Source organism: Malus sylvestris, chromosome 15, assembly GCF_916048215.2.
Source record: "Malus sylvestris chromosome 15, drMalSylv7.2, whole genome shotgun sequence".
Taxonomy (NCBI): domain Eukaryota; kingdom Viridiplantae; phylum Streptophyta; class Magnoliopsida; order Rosales; family Rosaceae; genus Malus; species Malus sylvestris.
Window position 1 is genome coordinate 39,163,209 of NC_062274.1, and position 25,140 is coordinate 39,188,348.

A 25,140-nucleotide genomic window follows, 5' to 3' on the forward strand; every position below is an offset into this window, starting at 1 on the left:
TATTAAAAATCATCATTCCCATAGATTTTAGTCATCTTCACACTTAAGCACATACTTAATCATAGTCACCACGTACTAGTTCACATATAACCATTTAAAACATGATTTTGAATGTAGTAACATGCCTTAGAGAAATTGCTCAAGTCCTTACTAGATATGCACTCAATTTTCACACAGATTTTCTAACTCCACACCCTATACTAGTTATATGTGAGAAGATTGATGTAAATATGAAAACGAACGCTCACATATATGTATAACAAAGAAAGCATTTTCGGGAGTTAATAAGCATTTAGATATGATCTCATGAATGGAATGGTACTACTTAGATGCGAGAACCAGGGATATCATATGCTCATACCAATTCCAAACTCCACATATTGAAACACATAACAATCAAGATAGAAGCAAAGGGTTGTAACGGGGCTAAGGTATTGGCTAACAAAGAAAGGTAAGGATAAACAAACATTCTTAAAGAATAATAAACAAAGTAATGAAATTGACACTTATAATTCACTTTTGCATGCAAAAATCAATTTTGAAAAACAAGGGGAAGACTCATGCAACACTTAGGGTCAAATTCAACTTTTTGGACCCTTGCTTCAACAACCACCAACTTAGAGCTCATTTTATGCTCTTTCAACTCCTTTTCATACTTTTTTCTTTTTTTCTTTCTTTTTCACGAATTTTCTTTTTCTTTTTTTTTTCTTTTGTTTTTTCTTTGTCTAAGCCGTGCCCTCCTTACTTCTTTTGGCACACAAACTTTCCCTTCCCCCACACTTAGTTTTCTGCACAACATTGATCAAAAGGAATTCCCTCTAAGTCATGCTTTATTATCCTTTAAGAACAAGGGTATGGATAGTCCTAATCTAGGCTAGGTAAGGATAATGTGGCTAACAACAAAAATAGGCTAAATAAGGCTCAAAGGGGCTGATCCTACAAAAACAAATGCATGGGTTGAAGGCTTTTTGGCTCTGGTGATAACTACTAAACAACTTCATCTTGTTAGTTATGCTAATCAATTTTTATGCTTTGAATGAAATGGGTATGAGTTCTAATATTTGGATCTATAATGATGACACGCCTTCTAAGTAGCAACCAAGCAAAGAATGATGAGATCATGCAACGACTTTAGAAAACAACAAATTCACAGATTATTAACTCTCCAATGAATGTTTAGGCTCAAGTCTCAGAGGGTTGTAGCGTTAGTTTGAGTTCATTCCTTCAAGCATGTTACAAAAACTAAATTTTTTTTTCTTTTCCTTTGTGATTACATGTGAATTCGTAAACAACAACGATGACCAAGCATAAACCAAAGAGTAAATCAAACGTCCATCCATGTTTATAACTTTCTTTAACGGTCATGCAATTAAAAACCAAATCCTCATCATTGTGTTGGAAGGTACTCTACGACACAAACACACAAAAACAACTTTAAAACAACTCTTTTTGGGTTTTTTCAAAACTCTTTCTATGTTTCTTCTTGAATTTTCGGATTTTCTGGTAAAGCCACATAAAAACACATCAAAACTTTCTAAAAACACTTAAAAACAATGAAAAACAACCTTTGAAATGTTAGGTGGTAAAATCCTACGAATTTTGACACAAAAAACACTTTGTTTACCCCCCCACACTTAAACCAAACATTGTCCTCAATGTTTCAAACATAGACTCACACAAAAACACGCAAATAACACAACTAGCAAACATGACAAATATGGCAAAGTAAAAGCAATAAAGAGTAGGGTTTAGAAATGCAAATCTGATTATGATGCCGAAGCGTCCTAGGTCCTCTTTATTTGCATGGGTTGCCTCCCAAGAAGCGCTTGCTTTAACGTCTTCCAGCCGGACGATGCTCCATTGAAGGTTTATGGAACCCCACGGCATGGAGGGGTGTTTCCACAACCTGACCTACGAAATACTTCATCTTTTGGGTCCTTGAATGGGATGGGATAATGATCCTTTCTTATTGTCATGTTTTGCTTCTCTAAATCAACACGAACTCTCCCACCACGTTGTCTTCGATTTGGTACCTGCACCATACAAGGTAACAACCTATTAGTTGAAATGGGAATCGAAATTGGAATAGGTGGCTTACCTTTGTACGGCAAAGAAGTGGTAGCACTATGGACAAATGCACAAGGGTTGCATTTGGGCAGATTTGATGATTTCAAGGTTGGGGCCGTGCACTCTTTGTTGTTCACTCCAATTCCTTCCTCGATGGTGGGTTGTGGTACATTCTTCTTGACTAGTGTTGAACATTCCTGCCCTATATTTTCAATTACATTAATAGCACAACAAGAACGAACATCATTAGTATTCTCAACCGATTCAGAAACCTTAAAGTTAATCATATCACCACCAAAGGCCATAGTTACTGCTCCCTTGGCCACGTCAATCTTGGTTTGAGCCGTTTTCATGAATGGTCTTCCAAGTAAGAGTGGTGATGGTAGAGAGTGGGTTGAGTCCTCCATATCAAGCACATAGAAATCTGCAGGAAAAATCAAGTGGTCTACCTGATGTGAAAATTATGTTGACACTCAAATTAACCCTCTTTTTATCAATTGTAGCAAGTATGTAAGTAGGGATCGTTCTAGGCCGGGGATTAGGAGGGATTGCAAAATCACTTGGACTTGACTCAAAAACGTAAAAACAAGTTTAAAACACTAACTAGACTCAAAGAATGTAAAACTAAACTTTAAAACACTAAAACAAACCAAAAGACTCAAAACAGCAAATAACCACTCAAAACTGCCTTAAAACCACTTTCTGGGCAGTTTTGGACACTAGGGAAGAATTTGAACGAAAATTGGTTTAAACTTGACTCAAGACACCTAAAAACACAAACTAAATGGGTTTCTAACTAATATGACACTTAAAACTAAAGGGGGATTGATTTTGGACGAATTTTGAAAACAAAACAAACTTTGTAAATTGAAAAGACTCTAAAACGAATTTGGTTTAAATGGATGGATGGAAGGCTAGCTAAGGGGTTCATCTCCACACATGTCACACGTGCATATAAAACGATCTCTAATTGTTTTTCAATAAACCATGAATTCCCAACGCCCCAAGTTAATTAGGTCCGCTTAAATTAACCTTCAGATGTTCCTAATGTTATTGAATTGGATGATTGCATACGACAACCCAAAGCATTCCCCACAAGTCCCCTACATGATTACATAATAGAGATACAAGCAAGAATCATTAAGTTCTATGAAAACCATAAGCATTGACGAAACACTTGTTACTATGATTGCATGAAACTTATGCCAAGAATTTACTTAACACGATTGTGATCAACAACCTTTACTACTTGTGAATATAAGTTCATAACGATTAGGTGAAATTCCCTTATATCCTAGCATCAAATTCATGCATGCAAACTAAGTGTCGACCCTCAATCAACATACAAGAATAAGTTTTAATTCACATCGATAAGCAAATTGAAATCACAACTTATGAAACGCAATTAGAAGTAATCAAATCATATAGCAAGCATAAACATGGTTTCGAATCCCCCCCTAGCCAAGGGGGTTTAGTTCCTCATACTCGCAAATAAACAAAGATAAATAAATTTAAACATTAAAACAAAGATAGAAAACACCTAGAAACGCTCCACAATCCAAGCTCCTTGAATGGCATGCACGGCTCCAAGTTGTCTTCCTTCTTCTCCTTGCAAACTCACGGCACACAAGGTATGTTTGGGTGAATGGTGTAGTGAAAATATGGTAGAGGATGGTGACTAAATGGTGCAGCAAAGGATGGTATTTATAGGCTGAAATTCGCAGCCCCTATGTAGCAAAGGAAAAGGATTTAAAAGCCTAATTTGTATAGGATAATAACACACAATCCTTGAAGGAAAAGGCTAAGGCTTTTAGAAACCAAGGGGGAAAGGAATAATCAGGTTTCTAGAAGTTCTAGAAAGGTTTGGGGCGTCACTTTTGTAGGACAAGGGATAAGGCCTTCTAGAAAGGTTGTTTTGTGGCTGATTTCTAGAAAAAAACAAGGGATAAGGTGTGGCACTTGTAGGAGTGGATAAGGGCTTCTAGAAACCAATTTTAATGTGTCCTAATCTGAAAATAAATCCCCCATGCAGCTGGAATTAAATTAGGATAGGATTAGGATAGGATAAGATAAGATAGGATTGGATAGGATAGGGTTTGGATAATGTTTTGGATATGGTTTCTTCACTTGAGCTGATTCTTTGGCTTCAACTTCCCTTCTTCAAGTAGGAAACCTTGTTTGAGTAGGAAACTTCAATCTTCTAGGAATCCAACTTCAACTAGGAATCCATCTTCAACTAGGATTTCATCTTCAATTAAGCACTTTCCCACTTCAATTAGGAATCTTTGTATCTTCAATTCTTCAACTTCAAAACACATTCCTAGCTTCATCAATCCTTCAAATTCGTCCATCCCTTGTGCTTCATGTGCATGAACTCCATTCTAGCCCAATTTTGCTCCAAAATGCTCCAAATTGCATCCTTTTGCTCACTTTGTCTCTAAAACCTGAAAACACATGAAAATAGCTTAAAAGACTACTTTAATTAAGAAAACACAACATAAATGCATAAGAACTAGCTAACTAAGGCGCATAAATATGCTCCTATCACTACCTGCACCAAAACATCTTCCAACACTCCTTTGGGATATGCAGTAGATCGATCGGCTAATTGAATAATAACACCATCATTTTTAAGCTTTCCTAGATTCATAGATGCATAAACAGAATATGGCATGACATTTATAGATGCACCTAATCTGAAAATAAATCCCCCATGCAGCTGGAATTAAATTAGGATAGGATTAGGATAGGATAAGATAAGATAGGATTGGATAGGATAGGGTTTGGATAATGTTTTGGATAAGGTTTCTTCACTTGAGCTGATTCTTTGGCTTCAACTTCCCTTCTTCAAGTAGGAAACCTTGTTTGAGTAGGAAACTTCAATCTTCTAGGAATCCAACTTCAACTAGGAATCCATCTTCAACTAGGATTTCATCTTCAATTAAGCACTTTCCCACTTCAATTAGGAATCTTTGTATCTTCAATTCTTCAACTTCAAAACACATTCCTAGCTTCATCAATCCTTCAAATTCGTCCATCCCTTGTGCTTCATGTGCATGAACTCCATTCTAGCCCAATTTTGCTCCAAAATGCTCCAAATTGCATCCTTTTGCTCACTTTGTCTCTAAAACCTGAAAACACATGAAAATAGCTTAAAAGACTACTTTAACTAAGAAAACACAACATAAATGCATAAGAACTAGCTAACTAAGGCGCATAAATATGCTCCTATCACAAATATGCTCCTATCGACCCTATTCCAGCAAATGTGCCTTTTCCTAGCAGGTTTAAGCAATCTAAGAAAGAAGAGAATGAAAAAGACATTCTAGAAACCTTCAGGAAAGTACAAGTCAATATCCCACTCCTTGATGCAATCAAGCAAGTTCCAAAGTATGCTAATTTTTTGAAAGAGCTTTGCACAACAAGGAAAAGGATTTCAAACAAGGAAGTGGTACGGGTAAGTGAGAATGTTTCAGCAGTTTTACAAAGGAAATTGCCTCCTAAATGCAAAGATCCAGGTAGTTTCACAATCCCTTGTGTTATTGGAAATACTAAGTTTGAACATGCTATGCTAGATTTAGGTGCTTCCATTAATGTCATGCCATACTCTATCTATGCATCTATGAACCTAGAAGAGCTTAAAAATGATGGGGTTATCATTCAATTAGCTTATCGTTCTAATGCATATCCGGAAGGAGTTTTGGAAGATGTTTTGGTGCAGGTTAACCACTTGATATTTCCAGCAGATTTTTATGTGCTTAACATGGAAGATTCGGCCCATTCTACATCATTGCCGATCATACTTGGGAGACCTTTCAAGGGGACGTTAACAATGGAATTTGATGGCGAGATTATTGTTTTTCTATTGATGTATTTGATTCGTTAGCGCAGGAATATCTTGACTCCTTGGAGAGGGATCCCCTTGAAACAACCATTGTCGAAGGAATAGGACTTAAACCCAAAGTGGCCGTGCCTAATTGTGCAAAAATTGGGGAGATGGGGGTTGCCTTTGAGTATTTGCTACAACACATTGGTAAGCCTCCAATCCCAATTCCAATTCTCATTTCTACTAACAAGTTGTTACCCTCAATGATTCAAGCACCTTTCCTCGAGCTTAAACCGTTACCAAATCATTTGAAGTACATTTTCGAGGGAGATAAAGAGACGTTGTCTGTCATAGTTTCTTCATCACTCATGGCAATGGAGGAGGAGAAATTGGTTCGAGTGTTGAAAGAGTACAAAACAGCCATTGGATGGACCTTGGCTGACAATAAGGGAATTAGCCCTCCAACATGCATGCATTGCATACTTCTAGAGGAAGAGGCTAAACCAACTCGAGAGGTGATGTGAAAATTATATTGACACACAAATTAAACCCTCTTTTTATCAATTGTAACAATGTATGTAAGTAGGGATCGTTCTAGACCGGGGATTATGAGGGATTGCAAAATCACTTGGACATGACTCAAAAACGTAAAAACAAGTTTTAAACACTAAAATAGACTCAAAGAATGCAAAACTAAACTTTAAAACACCAAAACAAACCAAAAGACTCAAAATAGCACCAAAACACTCAAAACTGCCTTAAAAACACAATCTGGGCAGTTTTGGACACTAAGCACCAAATTGGACGAATTTGGGTTTTAACTTGAATCAAAACACTTAAAAACACAAAGTAAAACACTTACTAACTAATTTGACACTTTAAAACAAAGGGGGATTGGTTTTGGACGAATTTAAAAACAAAACAAACTTTGTAAATTAGAACAGATTGTAAAAACGAATTTGATTTAAATGGGTGAATGGAAGGCTAGCTAAGGGGTTCATCTCCACACATGTTATACTTGCATACAAAACAATTTCCAATTGCTTTTCAATAAACCATGAATTCTCAATGCCCCAAGTTAATTAGGTCCGCTTAAATTAACCTTCAGATTTTCCTAACGTTATTGAATTGGATGATTGCATACGACAACCCAAAACATTCCCCACAAGTCCCCTACATGATTGCATAATAGAGATACAAGCAAGAATCATGAAGTTCTATGAAAACCATAAGCATTGACGAAGCACTTGTTACTATGATTGCATGAAACTTATGCCAAGAATTTACTTAACGCGATTGAGATCATCAACCTTTACTTCTTGTGAATATAATTCCATAACGATTAGGTGAAATTTCCTTATATCCTAGCATTCAATTTATGCATGATAATTAAGCGTGCACTCTCAACCAACACACACAAATCAATGTAATTCTCATAGATAAGTAAATTGAATTCACAACTTATGAAACGCAATTAGAAGTAATCAAATCATAACACAAGCATAAACATGTATTTCGAATCCCACCCTAGCAAAGGGGGGTTTAGTTCCTCATACGCACAAAACAAAGAGAATTGAATTTAAACATTGAAATCAAAGGAAAAGAAACACCTAGAAATTCCAGCGACGCGAACTTGAATTGCATGAACTTCCAAGCTTCCTTCTCCTCCTCCTTGGTGCGGCAAAGGACTTTAGGGACAGGTTGGGACTTTAGGTGTATGGATGCATGGTTATGGATGGATGTAGTAGTGTTTAGGGGGTGGGGATGGTGCGGCAAGACTTAGAACTAGGGGGAATGGTGTTTGGTGGGTGCGGCAAGAGTGAGGAGAGGGTTGGACGAATTTCTGGAGTGAATTGTGAATTGTGGTGAGTGGTGATCTGATTTAGGGGTTAATAGGAGTATATATAGGCACTTAAAACCCTAGGGTAATCAGATATGGACTTGGATAACCCAAATCCACAAGGAAATAGGTCTAAACAATCAGATTTTGCAAGGGAAAAGAGGTCCTAGGTGCGGCAGGGATAGGATAAGGTGATAAGGTTTCTAGAATGCCTTGCAAGGCAAGGAACTAGGCATCTAGAAGCTAGGGTGCGGCACCAATGTAGGGATTTAAGGATAGGGCTTCTAGAAAGCCCCAAAACTGATAGGAATTGCATGAAACCCACGGCAAGGATGTAAACTTTCTAGAAACTTCTCATTTGTGTCCTACAACACTTAGGAGTCCTTCTAGCATTAGGAAAACATGTCTCAATCCTCCCTTGACTTGGAATTCTTCTCCTTCTTCATCTTGGATTCCTTTTCCTTCTTGGACTTGGAAAACTTCTTTGTTGCTGAAACTTGATGCCATTTGGATTTAACTTTCCTACTTCAAGTAGGAAACCTTGTTTGAGTAGGAATCTTCATCTTCAAGGAATCTAATTCAACTAGGAAACCCATTTTGACTAGGAATCCTAATTCAACTAGGATTCCATCTTCACTTAGGCACTTTCCTACTTCGACTAGGAAACCTTGTTCAAGTAGGAAACATCATCTTCAAATCTTCAATTTCGTCCATCCTCTTGGCTCCAAGCATATGACATCCATTCCAAGCTCAACTTTGCTCCAAAAGGCTCCAAAATGCATCCTTTTTCATATTTTGCCCTTAGAACCTGAAAACACATAAAACTAGCTTAAAAGACTACTTTACTAAGCAAAAACACTATAAATGCACAAGAACAAGCTAAACTAAGGCGCATAAATATGCTCCTATCAAGAGGCTCAACGTTGACTCAACCCTTAACTGATGGAAGTTTGGAAAAAAAAGATTTTCAAGCTTCTTGATTATGGAGTGATTTATCCAATTTCGGATAGCCATTGGGTTTCACCGGTTCAAGTTGATCCAAAGAAATCTGGAATCACTGTAGTGAAGAATGCAGAGAATGAACTTATGCCCACTCGTATCCAAACAGGTTGGAGAGTTTGCATTGACTATAGGAAGCTCAACACCACCATAAGGAAAGATCACTTCCCTTTGCCGTTCATTGATCAAATGCTTGAAAGGTTAGCTGGTCATTCTTTTTATTGCTTTCTTGATGGTTATTCGAGATACAATCAGATTGTTATAGCTCCAGATGTTCAAGAAAATACTACTTTTACTTGTCCATTTGGTACTTTTGCTTATCGTCGAATGCCATTCGGTTTATGTAATGCACCAGCAATGTTTCAAAGATGCATGGTAAGTATCTTTTCAGATTTTGTTGAGAAGATTATTGAAGTTTTCATGGACGATTTTAGTGTCTTTGGTGATTCGTTTGATGATTGTTTAGCTAATCTCACATTAATCTTGAAACGCTGCATTGAAACTAACCTTGTTTTAAATTGGGAAAAATGTCACTTTATGGTAAAACAAGGCATACTTTTAGGCCACATAGTTTCAGAAAAGGGAATTGAGGTTGATAAATCGAAAATAGATCTTGTACACTACTTACCCTCTCCCACTTCGGTGAGAGGGGTTCGTTCTTTTCCTGGACATGCAGGATTCTATAGGCGATTCATCAAAGATTTTTCAAAGATTTCCCAACCTCTCTGCCGTCTCCTTCAAAATGATGTGCCCTTTGAATTTAACAAGGAATGTGAGAAGGCCTTCAATCACCTCAAAAAGATGCTAACTTCAGCCCTCATCATAGTTCCACTAGATTGGAGTCTTCCTTTCAAGTTTATATGCGATGCTTCAGATTATGCATTAGGGGCTGCTTTGGGACAAAGGAAGGACAAGCAGCCACACGTCATTTATTATGCATCCCAGACCTTGAATGACGCTCAATTGAACTACTCTACCACTGAAAAATAACTTCTTGATGTTATGTTTACTTTAGATAAGTTTCGTTTGTATTTACTTGGTACTAAAGTTATAATTTACTCTGACCATGCAGCTTTGAAATATTTACTCACAAAGAAAGAGGTCAAGCCAAGGCTTATTCGCTAGATGCTTCTTCTTCAAGAGTTCAATATCGAAATCTGGGATAAGAAAGGAAGTGGAAATGTGGTGGCTAACCACTTGAGCCGTTTGGTACACAATGAGTAGTTCTTACCCCTCCTATAAGCATTCCCAGACGAGCAACTGCTGTCCATTGAGGTAAGTGAGCTATGGTATGCCGATTTAGTGAATTATTTGGTGTCTACACAAGTTCCAAGCACCCTAAACAAGCACCAACGTGATAAAATTCAAAAGGATGCACGGTTTTATGTGTGGGATGATCCATACTTGTGGAAATATTACCCTGATCAAATTCTACGTAGATGTGTGCATGATTCTGAGTTTAATTCAATTTTAACTTTCTGTCACACTTATGCATGTGGGGGTCATTTTGGTACACAACGCACAACACTTAAGGTTTTAGAATGTGGATTTTATTGGCCTAATCTTTAAGGATGCTAGAACTTTTTGTATGACTTGTGATCGTTGTCAAAAAATGGGCAATATAGGTGCAAAAGATCAAATGCTACAAACCTCTATCTTTTCTGTTGAGATTTTTTATGTTTGGGGTATTGATTTCATGGGGCCCTTTCCTTCCTTACATGGTTTCAATTATATTTTACTTGCGGTTGATTATGTGTCGAAATGGATGGAAGAAAAAGCCACCCGTACTAATGATTCCAAAGTGGTGGCAGATTTTGTCAAAACTAACATATTTGCCAGATTTGGAATGCCGATAGTACTTGTAAGTGATAGAGGTTCCTATTTTTGCAATCGAACCATCAAGGTGCTGCTCAAAAAGTATAATGTCACACATAAGGTTTCGACACCTTATCATCTTCAAACAAGTGGGCAAGCAGATGTTTCCAATCGAGAAATAAAGCAGATTTTGGAGAAGACAGTTGGGCCAACTCGAAAAGTTTGGAGCTTGCGTTTGAATGATGCACTGTGGGTGTATGTAGCCTACAAAACACAAATTGGGATGTCTCCATTTCGGCTTATTTATGGGAAACCGTGCCATCTTCTGGTTGAGTTGGAGCATAAAGTGCATTGGGCAGTCAAAACGTTCAATATGGACATAGATGCGGCTAGAATTCATAGGAAGCTTCAATTGAATGAGCTTAAGGAGATTAGGAATGAGGCTTATGAGAACGCTCATATTTACAAGGAGAAAACGAAGGCATTTCATGACAAGATGATTCGTAGCAAGACGTTCTTTATAAGGCAGAAAGTGTTGCTTTTCAACTCTCACCTTCGATTGTTTCCAGGTAGGTTGCATTCTAAATGGATTGGTCCTTTTGTTGTTACTAATGTCTTTACCTATGGTGCATTCCAAATTCAAAGTTTAAAGACATGACTTGAATTCAAAGTGAACGGACATCGTTTGAAGCCTTACTACGAGAATTTCGAGGAGCATGTCATGGAGGATGTACCCCTCCATGTTGTGGGCTCTAGTGAAGCTTAAATGGAGGTACCGTCCGACTGGAAGACGTTAAACCAAGCGCTTCGTGGGAGGCAACCCATGTGTTCAAATAAAGAAGACTTAGGAATCTTCGGCCCCACAACCAGATTTGCATTCCTAAACTCTACTCTTTATTGCTTTTACTTTGCCACAATTGTCATGTTTGTTAGTTGTGTGTTTGATGGCTTGCGTGTTAATCTATGTTTGAAACATTGAGGACAATGTTTGGTTTAAGTGGGGGGGGGGGTAAACAAAGTGTTTTTCATTGATTTTCATGGGATTTTATCACCTATCACTTCTAGAGTTGTCTCTCACTATTTTTAAGTGTTTTTAGTGTGTTTTGAAGTCTTTTAATGTGTTTTGAAAGAACAATACGAACATTTGAAAAAAAAAATAGAAAAAGTTTTGAAAAACCCAAAAAGTGTCGTTTTTGTGTGTTTGTTTGTGTCTTAGGGTACCTTCCATGTGACAGCCCGTCCCTAATTTTAAGAATTTTTAAAGTTTTAATAAAGGATTTTACAAAAATGCCCTTCGAGGCACGCACATCATTCGAGGTTAATCGTTGTGTCGTGCCATCTAAGATTTGTTTTCTTGACATATCCTCGTAGTACTCGTCGTTACGGACGTGTGGGCGCAGACGGTTCGTGATTTGGAGTTATATCGAAGAAGTTATTAACGTTTGAAATTTGGAATTTTAAGGAATTATAATTTTAGTAAAATATAGAAATTCTTTTATGAAATTGGACGGCCCAGATTTATTGATGAATGAAATGGATGGCTGGGATGAGGGAAAGGTTTTTGGTGTGTGTATGTGTATGAGAAGAAGAAACAGAAAACAGAAAAGAAGAAGAGACTGGGCAGAAATGCCCAATCGGAGAAGAAGAAGGTGAGAGCAAACCAGAAGAAGGGAGAGGAAGAAGCTGACCAATCAGGGGACGGAAAGGAGGGAGAGTGGTGCGCGGGGGAACAGGAGGAATGGGTCACCCTTGACCCGCGCGACCCAAGCTTCCAAATCGGCGGGTTTTCGCCATTTCCGTCCAAATTTCCGACGAATTGAGTCAAGGTACCACTCCTAATCATCATCTAGGCCTTCCCTCTTTACGTTTCACCCCAAGAATCATTGAATTTCGTTGTGATTTCGCGAAGAACACCCCTACGGGTGCCGCGACCCTTTTGTTTAAATTCTCCAAATTTTGAAATGTTTTCTTTCAATTACTAACACCTTTAGCATTCCTTTAGGACCTAGAACAAAGCCCAAGAGGTAATTGAGGCGTTGGAACAAGTTTGAAGGTCGAATTGGAAACACCCAAATTCTAGGGTTCTTCACGGTTTTGGTGAAATTGAAGCACTTCCAGGCCAAATTGGCCTTGGTCTCAGGTATGAAAGTTGTTCTACTCATTGAGATCTTCAAATCTGCAAATTTTGGTAATTTTTGGAAATAGTTGAATTTTCCGGCGAGCCGGGGGCGGCCAACCGCCACCCGCGGCGGCGCGTGGCCAATGGCCGCCAATGTCATTATTAGCTTGTGATTAAGGTTCTAGGTTCTGTTTTGATAATTGATGGACGTAAATTGAATAATTGAACCTAAGTTGGTTACGATTCGGGGTTAGGTGAAAATGTGAATTGACGATCCGACCGTTGGATCGTCATCAAACTTTGATACGTTGTAATACGTAATATTTGAGGATTATAGGAACTTACGGATTGGGAATCCGATTTACGGATATTCCGGAATTGGAATTGTAAGTTCATAAAATAGAATGTTAACCGTCACTTAGTTTTGGAAATTGACGGAGATCCGACCGTTGGATGGTAACGAAATTTTAGGATGTTGTCCTAGAGGTATATTGTGGACCTCTGGAAGTTTCGGATTTGAAATCTGAATTGCAGATCATCCGGATCGAACTACGTAGTGACGTGTCTTATATAAGTTATGTATTCTATCAGCAGGATTTCTGAGGTTGGGTTTGATTATTGTTCTAGGCGCTAATCTTCATGACGCCTTGATGTGTGGTGCTAGGGAGTTGTTGAGCGAACTCCAGGTGAGTGGGCAGTTTTGTTTTCGTATTACCTTTATACTATAAATTTTTCCCAGAAGATGAATTTATACGAAATTATGTTTTGAAAATGCCATGCATAGAATTATTTGGAAAATGTGAATTTCATATGAGTTATATGATTGATATATGATGCATACATGTTGCATGGTGCTGTGGAGGCACAGGTAAGTCAGGTGAGTTCATTATTCATTTAATTGATTGTTGATAAGATGTTTCAAGCTCATAACCTGCACCCTAGGTGTTAGTGCTTATTTTATTCACCACACCGCACGCTCGCCTTGGATCCAAGTAGGTGGATGTCGTACAGACCATGTGAGGGTTCCGACATGCTAGTCGTATAGATCACTAGGCGTGATTCCGACTAGTGGGTGATCTTAGTTATGCGCGCTGATGATTGATGAGAGAAGCACTAGAGCGTATTTTTACACCTTTCATCGTATAGACTACCTTACGTAGTTCCGAGTGATGTGCAGAGTAGGGCCGTACAGGTCACGGTGGTGACTCCGGCATAGTGGGATTTTGAGCTGTTGAATTGATCGTATAAGACCAACTGCAGGGTCTCCGATTGATTCCTTATTTCACCTGATTTATATTTTGATTTATGGCATGGCATGTTTTTCTTGAAAAATGTTAAAGATTTGGGATTCAAGTTTTGAGATTTCATATGGTTATATATATATTTTTCTGAAAAGTGTTAAAGGTTTGAGATTTGAGATTTTTGCTTATATATATGTTTATATATATGCTATTTTCTGGGAAAGTATACAGGTTTTACGGTGAGGGGTTAGAAATATTTTAAATGAAAAGTTTTCGAAAAACTTTGTTTTACTGACCCACTCAATTTTGTTTTGCGCCCCTCCAGGTTCAAGTTAGCAGAGCTTTGGTGGCCACGAGGAATCCAACGGTGTTCTGACAGAATTCACAAAAGTAGGACTTACCCTCGGGTGTGTCATCTTAGTAATTGGAAATTTTTTTTTAAAGCTTCTGAACTATGTAAATGGTTACGTCACTCTCACGTGACGGCCAGCACGCCCTCCTTCGGGACGGGGTGTGTCAGTTGGTATCAGAGCCAGGTTGCAATTCTGGACATCTTGAGAATTTCCTAGTGTCTTCTGTCAGAACTATACCGCCTCATAGCGAGCCACGTAGTTCGGATGAGCCTAAATTCCCTGATATAGTAGTTTGGGGGGAAATTATTGTCACTATGATTCAGTCTATTATCTAAAGGAACCTTTGAGACTGATTATAAGTTAAATTTGAATACAGACTTGCCTTGTTTCCATTCGGATGTTGTTACTAATCCGGTCGAGGTGTTATGTCGTTTTTGGCGGGATAATAAGAAGAAGTGACGTTCTTTGGCGACCACAATCCATTGTACTTTTTACCAGGAGTTTACGAGATGTTGTTGGGCTTTGAGGACTTTGAGAATATGATCAGCGAGAGTAAAGAAGAATAAGAAAAGAATGGTAATTAGAGGAAAGGTGAGAAAGTTAAAGATCTGTCATATCAAGGACGTCGAAAGACTCAGAGCTTCAAAAGAAGTGAAGTTAGAACTAATTCTTCCAACTGAGGTTTTAGTGCCACTGGTCCGAGGCGAAGTGATAGATTTACGGGTGATCCCAGATCTTAAAGACAAGGTGACTCGAGTAAGGGAAATGTACCTTTGTGCCATAGGTATAATATTAGACACTTTGGAGAGTGTGGGAATCAGTGAATGTGTTCATGTGGACGGATGGGACATAGAGGTATGAATTGTCCCTGGAATCAGTTGTTACCCAATAGTCTTCCTTAACATATCACTTGGAAATATTGACGAGTAAGTCGTACAGGTCACTATATGTGACTCCGACTTATGTGCTAGCATGGATGGTCGAGTTGTAGACTCAGTCGTACAGGTCATTCTAGCTGACTCCGGCTGATATATTTCTTATTATGGTCGATGTTGCCAAAGAAAGTAATGTTGGAGCACGATCGAGGCGTATTTATGTATTTCTAAGGAAGAACAAGATGATAATATTACACCCCTCAGGAAATTGTTACTTAGTTATCGAGACAACAGTGAGTTATTTGTATTGCGGGCTGCAGACCGTAATATTTATAACTTATTTGTTGGATTCGTTAAGTAAGTAAACAAGTAAGGCACTTTATGTTGATTTGGTTTATTAAGGGTGTCCAGTGATGGTGAAAAATGTCATGTCGGTGAATTTTATTCCGTTGGATATTATGGATTTTGAGGTGATTTTTTTGGCACCAGTGGGTGCAGTATAATTGTGTCAAGCTAGATTGCTATGGGGAATCAGTTAATTTTTGTTGACCTGGATGACCAGAGGTTACTTTTGGGGGTAAGTAAAGTGGAGTGAGTTATGCCATTATTCCTGTTGAGAGAGCAAAGAAGATTGTTATCAAAAGGCTGCCAAGATATTGAGTTCATATGGTGCTAAATGATGTTGATCCTAATAGTATGGAAGATGTAAAGATGGTTAGACATTTTCTTGGTGTATTCCCAGATGACTTACCTAGATTGCCGCCAGGCAGAGATGTGGGTTCCATTATTGAATTGTTTTTAGGTACAAATCCTATGTTAGAAATTGGTTCAGGTTGAGTTAAAAGTTCCATTCAACTTATTATATCACATTGGAAAAGCTCCGGTTTATTTGTGAGGAAGAAAGTGGACATTAAGGCTAGGCATTGATATTAGGTAATTGAATCGGGTAACGATTGAGAGCTGTTATCCATTGTTGTGTATTAATGATTATTTGATCAGCTCTGAGGCGCCTGGGTACTTTCTGAGATTGACTTGAGGTCTGAATGATATTAGTTGAAGATTAACAGTGGGGATGTCCATAAGACTGAATCCAGGACTCGTTATGGTCATTTCAAGTTGGGATGCCATACGGAGTGACAAATGCACCTGCTACTTTTATGAGCTTACTGAAGGAAGTATTCCAGTGATATCTAGATCGGTTTGTTGTTGTTGCCATTGACGAGATTGATAAGATTAGAGCAGTGCATGCTAGATATTTAAAGTTGGTGTTGCAAAGATTGAAGGAACGTTGATGTATGCTAAGTTTAGCAAATGCTAATGTTGGATAAATTAATTATATCTACTTAAGGTATTCAAGTGGATTCTTAAAAGAGTAGCAACGATTGAGAATTTGGAACAATTGCGAACCGTGACTGAGGTTCAGAGTTTTCTCGGATTAGCAGGATATTGTCGATAGTTCGTCCAAGATTTTAATTATTGCTTCGCCCTTGGCGAGATTGATGAGAAAAGAGGTTAAGTTTGAGTGGGATGAAAAATTGTGAGTAGAGCTTCAGCAAGTAAAGTATTCCCTCACTCATGCATCTGTTTTCGCACTCCCAAACGATAGTGGTAATTACGTGGTCTATAGTAATACTTCTTTGAATGTTCTTGAATGCGCGTTGATGCAACATGGTAGGATGATTGCCTATGCTTCATGGCCATTGGGATCTCATAAGATGAATTACCCTAATTATAATTTGGAATTAGCAGCTATCATCTTTGCTTTGAGAATTTGGAGACATTGTCTTTATGGGAAGAAAAGTGCATGATTGTTACAAATCAAAAGAGTACCCAATATCTGTTTATTCAGAGGTATCTTAATCTTAGGCAACAAAGGTGGAATGAGTTGCTTAGTGATTATGATTGTGTGACGAGGGTGGTCAAGCTAATGTTGTGGCTGATGCATTTAGTAGGAAGACCCCAGTGAGAATTAATGCTTGGTATGCTTGCTATGTTCATCTTCTTGTGGATTTGAAATCTACTGGAGTAAAGTTGAGTATCAAAAATCGAGAAGAAGCCTTACTTGCTAATTTCTAAGTTGGACCCATTTGGTAGATCGTACTCGATACTCAAGCGTTTGACGAAGAAATTCAAGAATTTATTTAAAGCAAGGAATAACGGGATAAAGAAGGACCTTAGAGTTAGAGAATCAGATGGCAAGCTTATGCAAGGGAACAAAGTGTTTATGCCTAATGGTGTGGAATTAAATAAAGCAATTTTGACGATGTACATTATTCCACTTCTACAATGCATCCCAAAAGTACTAAGATTTATCATACCATTCGTTCATGTACTATTGACGGGTATGAAAAGAGGAACAGCGAAGTATGTTAGTAGGCGTATCATCAGTCATCAGGTTAAAGCAGAAAGAAATAAGTCTTTTGGAATAATGTAGTCATTTCCCATTCCACGGCGGAAATGGGAGAATATTACTATGGATTTCATGGACAAGCTTCCTCGTATACCAAATAGTTAGGTTGGAGTTTGAATAATAATTGATTGACTTGTGACGTCAGCGCATGTTACTTCAGTATGAGAACATCAACCTTTCCAGATAAGCGCAACAGTCATTTATTTGTTTTATGGAAAAAGGAGATTGGGATCTGTTAAACTTCTTGGGTATGTTGGTTCCTTCAGTTTGTTCCCTAGAGTAACGCCATAAGGCCGTGGAAAGCTATGTCTTGTGTTTCGAAATTGTTAGAATTGGGGACGGATGATATTCAAGACTCTGAGTTTGGTGAAAATTTTTGGAGGAATCTTTCAGTGGAAGAAACTACTTGAAAGTCAAAGAATCGAATGAGAGAGATGTGTTTCGGGCTGTTTCATGGATATTGATGGATTGTAAAGATTGTGTAAATTTCGAGGACGAAATTTCTGTAAGGTGGGTAGATTGTGACAGCCCGTCCCTAATTTTAAGAATTTTTAAAGTTTTAATAAAGGATTTTACAAAAATGCCCTTCGAGGCACGCACATCATTCGAGGTTAATCGTTGTGTCGTGCCATCTAAGATTTGTTTTCTTGACATATCCTCGTAGTACTCGTCGTTACGGACGTGTGGGCGCAGACGGTTCGTGATTTGGAGTTATATCGAAGAAGTTATTAACGTTTGAAATTTGGAATTTTAAGGAATTATAATTTTAGTAAAATATAGAAATTCTTTTATGAAATTGGACGGCCCAGATTTATTGATGAATGAAATGGATGGCTGGGATGAGGGAAAGGTTTTTGGTGTGTGTATGTGTATGAGAAGAAGAAACAGAAAACAGAAAAGAAGAAGAGACTGGGCAGAAATGCCCAATCGGAGAAGAAGAAGGTGAGAGCAAACCAGAAGAAGGGAGAGGAAGAAGCTGACCAATCAGGGGACGGAAAGGAGGGAGAGTGGTGCGCGGGGGAACAGGAGGAATGGGTCACCCTTGACCCGCGCGACCCAAGCTTCCAAATCGGCGGGTTTTCGCCATTTCTGTCCAAATTTCCGACGAATTGAGTCAAGGTACCACTCCTAATCATCATCTAGGCCTTCCCTCTTTACGTTTCACCCCAAGAATCATTGAATTTCGTTGTGATTTCGCGAAGAACACCCCTACGGGTGCCGCGACCCTTTTGTTTAAATTCTCCAAATTTTAAAATGTTTTCTTTCAATTACTAACACCTTTAGCATTCCTTTAGGACCTAGAACAAAGCCCAAGAGGTAATTGAGGCGTTGGAACAAGTTTGAAGGTCGAATTGGAAACACCCAAATTCTAGGGTTCTTCACGGTTTTGGTGAAATTGAAGCACTTCCAGGCCAAATTGGCCTTGGTCTCAGGTATGAAAGTTGTTCTACTCATTGCGATCTTCAAATCTGCAAATTTTGGTAATTTTTGGAAATAGTTGAATTTTCCGGCGAGCCGGGGGCGGCCAACCGCCACCCGCGGCGGCCCGCGCGGCGGCGCGTGGCCAATGGCCGCCAATGTCATTATTAGCTTGTGATTAAGGTTCTAGGTTCTGTTTTGATAATTGATGGACGTAAATTGAATAATTGAACCTAAGTTGGTTACGATTCGGGGTTAGGTGAAAATGTGAATTGACGATCCGACCGTTGGATCGTCATCAAACTTTGATACGTTGTAATACGTAATATTTGAGGATTATAGGAACTTACGGATTGGGAATCCGATTTACGGATATTCCGGAATTGGAATTGTAAGTTCATAAAATAGAATGTTAACCGTCACTTAGTTTTGGAAATTGACGGAGATCCGACCGTTGGATGGTAACGAAATTTTAGGATGTTGTCCTAGAGGTATATTGTGGACCTCTGGAAGTTTCGGATTTGAAATCTGAATTGCAGATCATCCGGATCGAACTACGTAGTGACGTGTCTTATATAAGTTATGTATTCTATCAGCAGGATTTCTGAGGTTGGGTTTGATTATTGTTCTAGGCGCTAATCTTCATGACGCCTTGATGTGTGGTGCTAGGGAGTTGTTGAGCGAACTCCAGGTGAGTGGGCAGTTTTGTTTTCGTATTACCTTTATACTATAAATTTTTCCCAGAAGATGAATTTATACGAAATTATGTTTTGAAAATGCCATGCATAGAATTATTTGGAAAATGTGAATTTCATATGAGTTATATGATTGATATATGATGCATACATGTTGCATGGTGCTGTGGAGGCACAGGTAAGTCAGGTGAGTTCATTATTCATTTAATTGATTGTTGATAAGATGTTTCAAGCTCATAACCTGCACCCTAGGTGTTAGTGCTTATTTTATTCACCACACCGCACGCTCGCCTTGGATCCAAGTAGGTGGATGTCGTACAGACCATGTGAGGGTTCCGATATGCTAGTCGTATAGATCACTAGGCGTGATTCCGACTAGTGGGTGATCTTAGTTATGCGCGCTGATGATTGATGAGAGAAGCACTAGAGCGTATTTTTACACCTTTCATCGTATAGACTACCTTACGTAGTTCCGAGTGATGTGCAGAGTAGGGCCGTACAGGTCACGGTGGTGACTCCGGCATAGTGGGATTTTGAGCTGTTGAATTGATCGTATAGGACCAACTGCAGGGTCTCCGATTGATTCCTTATTTCACCTGATTTATATTTTGATTTATGGCATGGCATGTTTTTCTTGAAAAATGTTAAAGATTTGGGATTCAAGTTTTGAGATTTCATATGGTTATATATATATTTTTCTGAAAAGTGTTAAAGGTTTGAGATTTGAGATTTTTGCTTATATATATGTTTATATATATGCTATTTTCTGGGAAAGTATACAGGTTTTACGATGAGGGGTTAGAAATATTTTAAATGAAAAGTTTTCGAAAAACTTTGTTTTACTGACCCACTCAATTTTGTTTTGCGCCCCTCCAGGTTCAAGTTAGCAGAGCTTTGGTGGCCACGAGGAATCCAACGGTGTTCTGACAGAATTCACAAAAGTAGGACTCACCCTCGGGTGTGTCATCTTAGTAATTGGAAATTTTTTTTTAAAGCTTCTGAACTATGTAAATGGTTACGTCACTCTCACGTGACGGCCAGCACGCCCTCCTTCGGGACGGGGTGTGTCATTCCAACACAATGATGAGGATTGGGGTTTTAATTGCATGACTATTAAAGAAAGCTACAAACATGGGTGGAAGTTTGATATGCTCTTTGGTTAATGCTTGGTTGTAGTTGACGTTTAAGAATTCACATGTAATAACAAAAGAGAAAAAAAATCAGTTTTTGTAACATGCTTGAAGGAAGGAACTCAAACTAACGCTACAACCCTGAGAGACTAGAGCCTAAACTTTATTTGGAGAGTTATTAATCTATGATGTTTTTGTTTTCTAAAGTCGTTGCATGATCTCATTGTTTCTTTGCTTGGTTGCTACTTATAATGCGTTTTCATTCAAAGCTTAAAATTGAGTGCATATAACAAGATGAAGTTGTTTAGTAGTTACCACCAAAGCCAAAAAGCCTTATTCCCTTGCATATGTTTTGTAGGTTTAACCCCTTTGAGCCTTATTTAGCCTATTTTCTTTGTTAGCCATATTATCCTTACCTAGCCTAGAATAGGACTATCCATACCCTTGTTCTTAAAGAATAGTGGAGCATGACTTAGAGGGAATTCCTTTTGATCAACATTATGCAGAAAAACATGTGTGGGGGAAGGTTATTTCCAATGAAAGAAGAAGAAGAAAAAAAGAAAAAAAACATGAAAGAAAGAAAAAAAAATGAAGAAAAAGTTGAAAAAAGAAAGCAAAAGAATTGAGAAATAAGTGAGAATGAACTCACAAGTATTGGTTGTTGAAGAAGGGTCCAAAAGTTTCAATTTGGCCAAAAGTGTTATGTGAATATTCTCTTTGTGTTTAAACGTTAGTTGTTGCATTCAAAAGTGAATTCTAAGTGTTGATTTCATTACTTTGCTTACTATCACTTTAAGAACCTTTGTTTATCTTTGATCTTTCTTTGTTAGCCAATACCCTTAGCCCCATTACAACCCTTAAACTTTTATCTTGGTTGTTATGTGTTCAATCTGTGGAGTTTGAAATTGGTACAAGCATATGGAATCCCTGGTTCTTGCTTCTAAGTAGTGGCATTATGTGCCTTGCAACCAAGGATTGTGCCAAATCTGCCATTGGAGTGCTGAAGCGTTTCTGGGTTCTTTCTATCCTTAGTTTTAGTCCAATGTTTAGTTTAATTTGGTTTTCAATTATGATGAACATGTGGAACTAATTTTGTTTTAGTTAGAGGAGAATTCAAAGCCATGAACATATATTTGATATGAATTGATTACTTCCAGTTATGATTTCATAAATCGTGAATGCAATTTACTTATCTGTTTGATTGATAACTTGTTCTTGTGTGTTGATTAAGGAGGCCTACTTAGTTTGCATGCATGAATTTGATGCTAGAATATAAGGGAATTTCACCTAATCGTTATGAACTTATATTCACAAGTAGTAAAAGTCACTAGTCGTTAAGTGAATTCTTGGCAGGAGTATGATGTAGTTCTTAGTTACGAATGTCTTGTCAATGCTTATGATTTTCATAGAACTTAATGATCTTTGATATGTATCTCTATCATGATGTTCATATAAGGAACTTGATAAGAATAATTTGGTTGCGTCGCTGAGTCTAATTCAATGAATTTAGGAAAATCTGAAAGTTAATTTGTGTTTTTCACGATTAATTTGGGGCATTGTTATTCATGGTTTATAGGAAAAGTAACTGGAAATCGATTTGTATGCATATGTGTCATGTGTGGAGATGAACCCTCTAGCTAGCCATTCACCCATTAAATCACCAATTTCGTCCAAAGTTATTTAGAGTCTTTAATCTGTTTAGTTTTAGTCTTAAATTCGTCAAAAACCAACTCCCCCTTTATATTTCGTGTTTTTAGTTAGAATCTGTCCAATTTGGTTTCTTTTTATTGTTTTGAGTATTTTTGTATTCAATTTTCGTCCAAATTACCCCTAGTTCTTGTTTTGAGCCAATTTAACTTAGTTTATGTGTTTTGAGTCAGTTTAGCCTATTTTGAGTAGTTTGAGTTTAGTTTTCTATTTTAGAGTCTAGTTTTCAATTTTTAGGTTTAGTTTGTGTTGATTAGCATCCCTAACTAATCCTCAGCCTAGAACGATCCCTACTTACGCGTACTACAACTATCTTAATAGGGTTTAATTTATGTGTTAGTTTTTACCACATCATTTTGTGAAGATATTTTAGTTTTTTTTCTTGTTTTAGGAGCACTTTGGGTCATTTGCCGATTTTAAGAGGGATTTTCTCCCTTTTGCTGACTTTTAGGAAGGTTTTGTACTTCCTTTGCTTGATTTGTTCCACATGTTATTAATGCCTTGTCCATTTGTAATGATTCATATGCCATGTGGAGCTTTGTGATGCATCATTTTTATGCAATGAAATTTACATGTCTACAAGAGCAATTGCGTGAATTTCAGCGTATTGAAACCATCGACAATGCACTTCAAAATGACGTAGTTTGCATGAACAGCTCACCTTTCACTGACAAGATCGAGCTGATGGAACTACCCCACATACACTGGCAGATGCAAAGATCACTTCTGTTCCAACAAGCGCAGCAACTCAGCCTAATGGCATGCCGAGGGTAAACGGGTACTAGAAGGACACACCAATCTAACCACCAAGAACCGGGGGCAAGTCATGTTCTCATTACTTTAGATTATTAGCTCTAATACATCGCTAATAACCGAGCACCGCAGACCTAGTGGTCTAATTCTTCATGTTGCACACCACTTGGCCCAAGCACCGCGCTCACAACTGTGCCTATTGCTCTGTAACTCATAACTGCGTCTACCGATTCTGCAGCTCATGGCATCCCTCAATATTGCACCATGGTTCCCAGTTGTGGCAATCATGCCTCACCGCTTTCTGTCATGCCGATGAGGCTTGCAATGCTCCAAACCAAGCCTCAGGAGAACACACGACGAAACGTCCAAGGATAACGTAATACTTGGAGAATGTCTAGGAGTAGCTCACCGCACTCCCACTTACACCCTTACGTGGGTTCCTCAAGCAGTTCAAAGTGTCAAGCAGATCACCAAACTAAAGGAATAATTTGTCCTAGCTAAGAAAATGTGAGAACATTTGAACACATAAGCAAACGAATAACACTTTAAAGTAGGCATGCATTCAAAAACAATTTAAAACCCATGACGTTCAAAGCCTAGTGAATGGTGAACCAAAAGACTCTTTAACAAATTAAAGAGAAGAGAGAGTTTGAGTTTTATTACCCTTGAAGCTCATCCTTGCTTACACAAGGGATTTACCCAAGTGGAGGGCCTTCAAGTCACCTTCTTTGCTCCTTGGATGTTTGCCTCTTTGCTTATCCTTTGCTCTTTTGAGGATTTGAGGAGATGAACTCCCAAAATACCAAAAGTTTGGTATCTCTAAGTCTCCTCACCAAGGATGAGTTGTGAAGGTGAAATCGATGACTTAGAGGAAGGAAGATTGCTAGCTATTTTTCTCTAAGTGTGGCTGGCCTCTTTGGAAGACAAAGACAGAAAGAGTTTTTTCTTTTGCCTCAAAGAAAACCCTTTAATGAGAGAATGGCTATAAAGTTCCTTTTATAGGACCTCACATTTGAGTGGCAAACTTACAATTATGCCAAGTTCACTACCACGCAGCCTATTCTCGGCCATCCTTTAGTTATTGGGCTAATTGCCCATTTTGTTTTAGTTGTCATAAAGCTTAAACATAATGGGCCTTATGGACCAAAACCCTTTTTGGGCCCCGAGACCTGAAACTAACTTGAAAGCCCAATACAAACCTTTCCTATAATTAATTAACTAATTAATTAATCTTCACCATTCTTAACTAAACCATTTAATTGCTTATCCATCTCATTTATATTTCTTCACTTTCATCCTTACTCGGTGTATGATCCATTAGGTTCCAATTAGCAAAGCAGTGGGTGATTGTTACTCTTAACGATCGATTGTGAATTGAAACTACATTTCAATTCTCCGTTTGATGAAGATTAGTGTTTACTAATCTTCAGGGCTTCCACAACCCATGAGTGACACCTAGCAGTATGTCATGGCTACCCAAGCTAAGTAAAAGTGGTTGGAGAACCAATCCAGTTACAATTACAATACAATACAGTCCTTCTCTAATACAATACTCTTGATCACATTGTTTGAGTGATAGTTTGTTTCATGTCTACTATCCAATGTGATACTTCTTTATATGATTCAATTGAATTCATATGCTTTGGCCAAAGACCCTCAAATCATATCTCAGAGTACTCTCTCTCCACCATGGATGGTTAGAGATCCCTTGTTGTGCATTCATATGCCTACATTACTAGATAGCTTGACCCCAACAATGTCGTGGACACTCTTGATGGAATACCTTTGACATGATCAAAGATCAGGGACCTAACCATTAGACATCTATGATGCCTCAAGTCAAAGGACTACTTTGCATATTGCAACTTACGAGTTATTACATGACATGTAT

At 38.2% G+C, this 25,140-nt stretch overlaps 1 long non-coding RNA gene across 8 annotated transcripts; it reads left to right on the forward strand.

The window, feature by feature from the left end:
- The first annotated feature begins 11,772 nt into the window (after nucleotides 1–11,772).
- Nucleotides 11,773–20,737, forward strand: LOC126605270 (uncharacterized). 8 transcript variants are annotated; one of them, XR_007616887.1, is made up of 4 exons: nucleotides 11,773–12,373; nucleotides 12,550–12,687; nucleotides 13,261–13,352; nucleotides 20,536–20,737. It is a non-coding gene; the product is annotated as an uncharacterized LOC126605270 (long non-coding RNA). The 8 variants fall into 8 exon arrangements; XR_007616886.1 differs by lacking the exon at nucleotides 13,261–13,352 and adding an exon at nucleotides 19,564–19,655; XR_007616888.1 differs by lacking the exons at nucleotides 12,550–12,687; nucleotides 13,261–13,352 and adding exons at nucleotides 18,841–18,978; nucleotides 19,564–19,655.
- The last annotated feature ends 4,403 nt before the right edge of the window (nucleotides 20,738–25,140 follow it).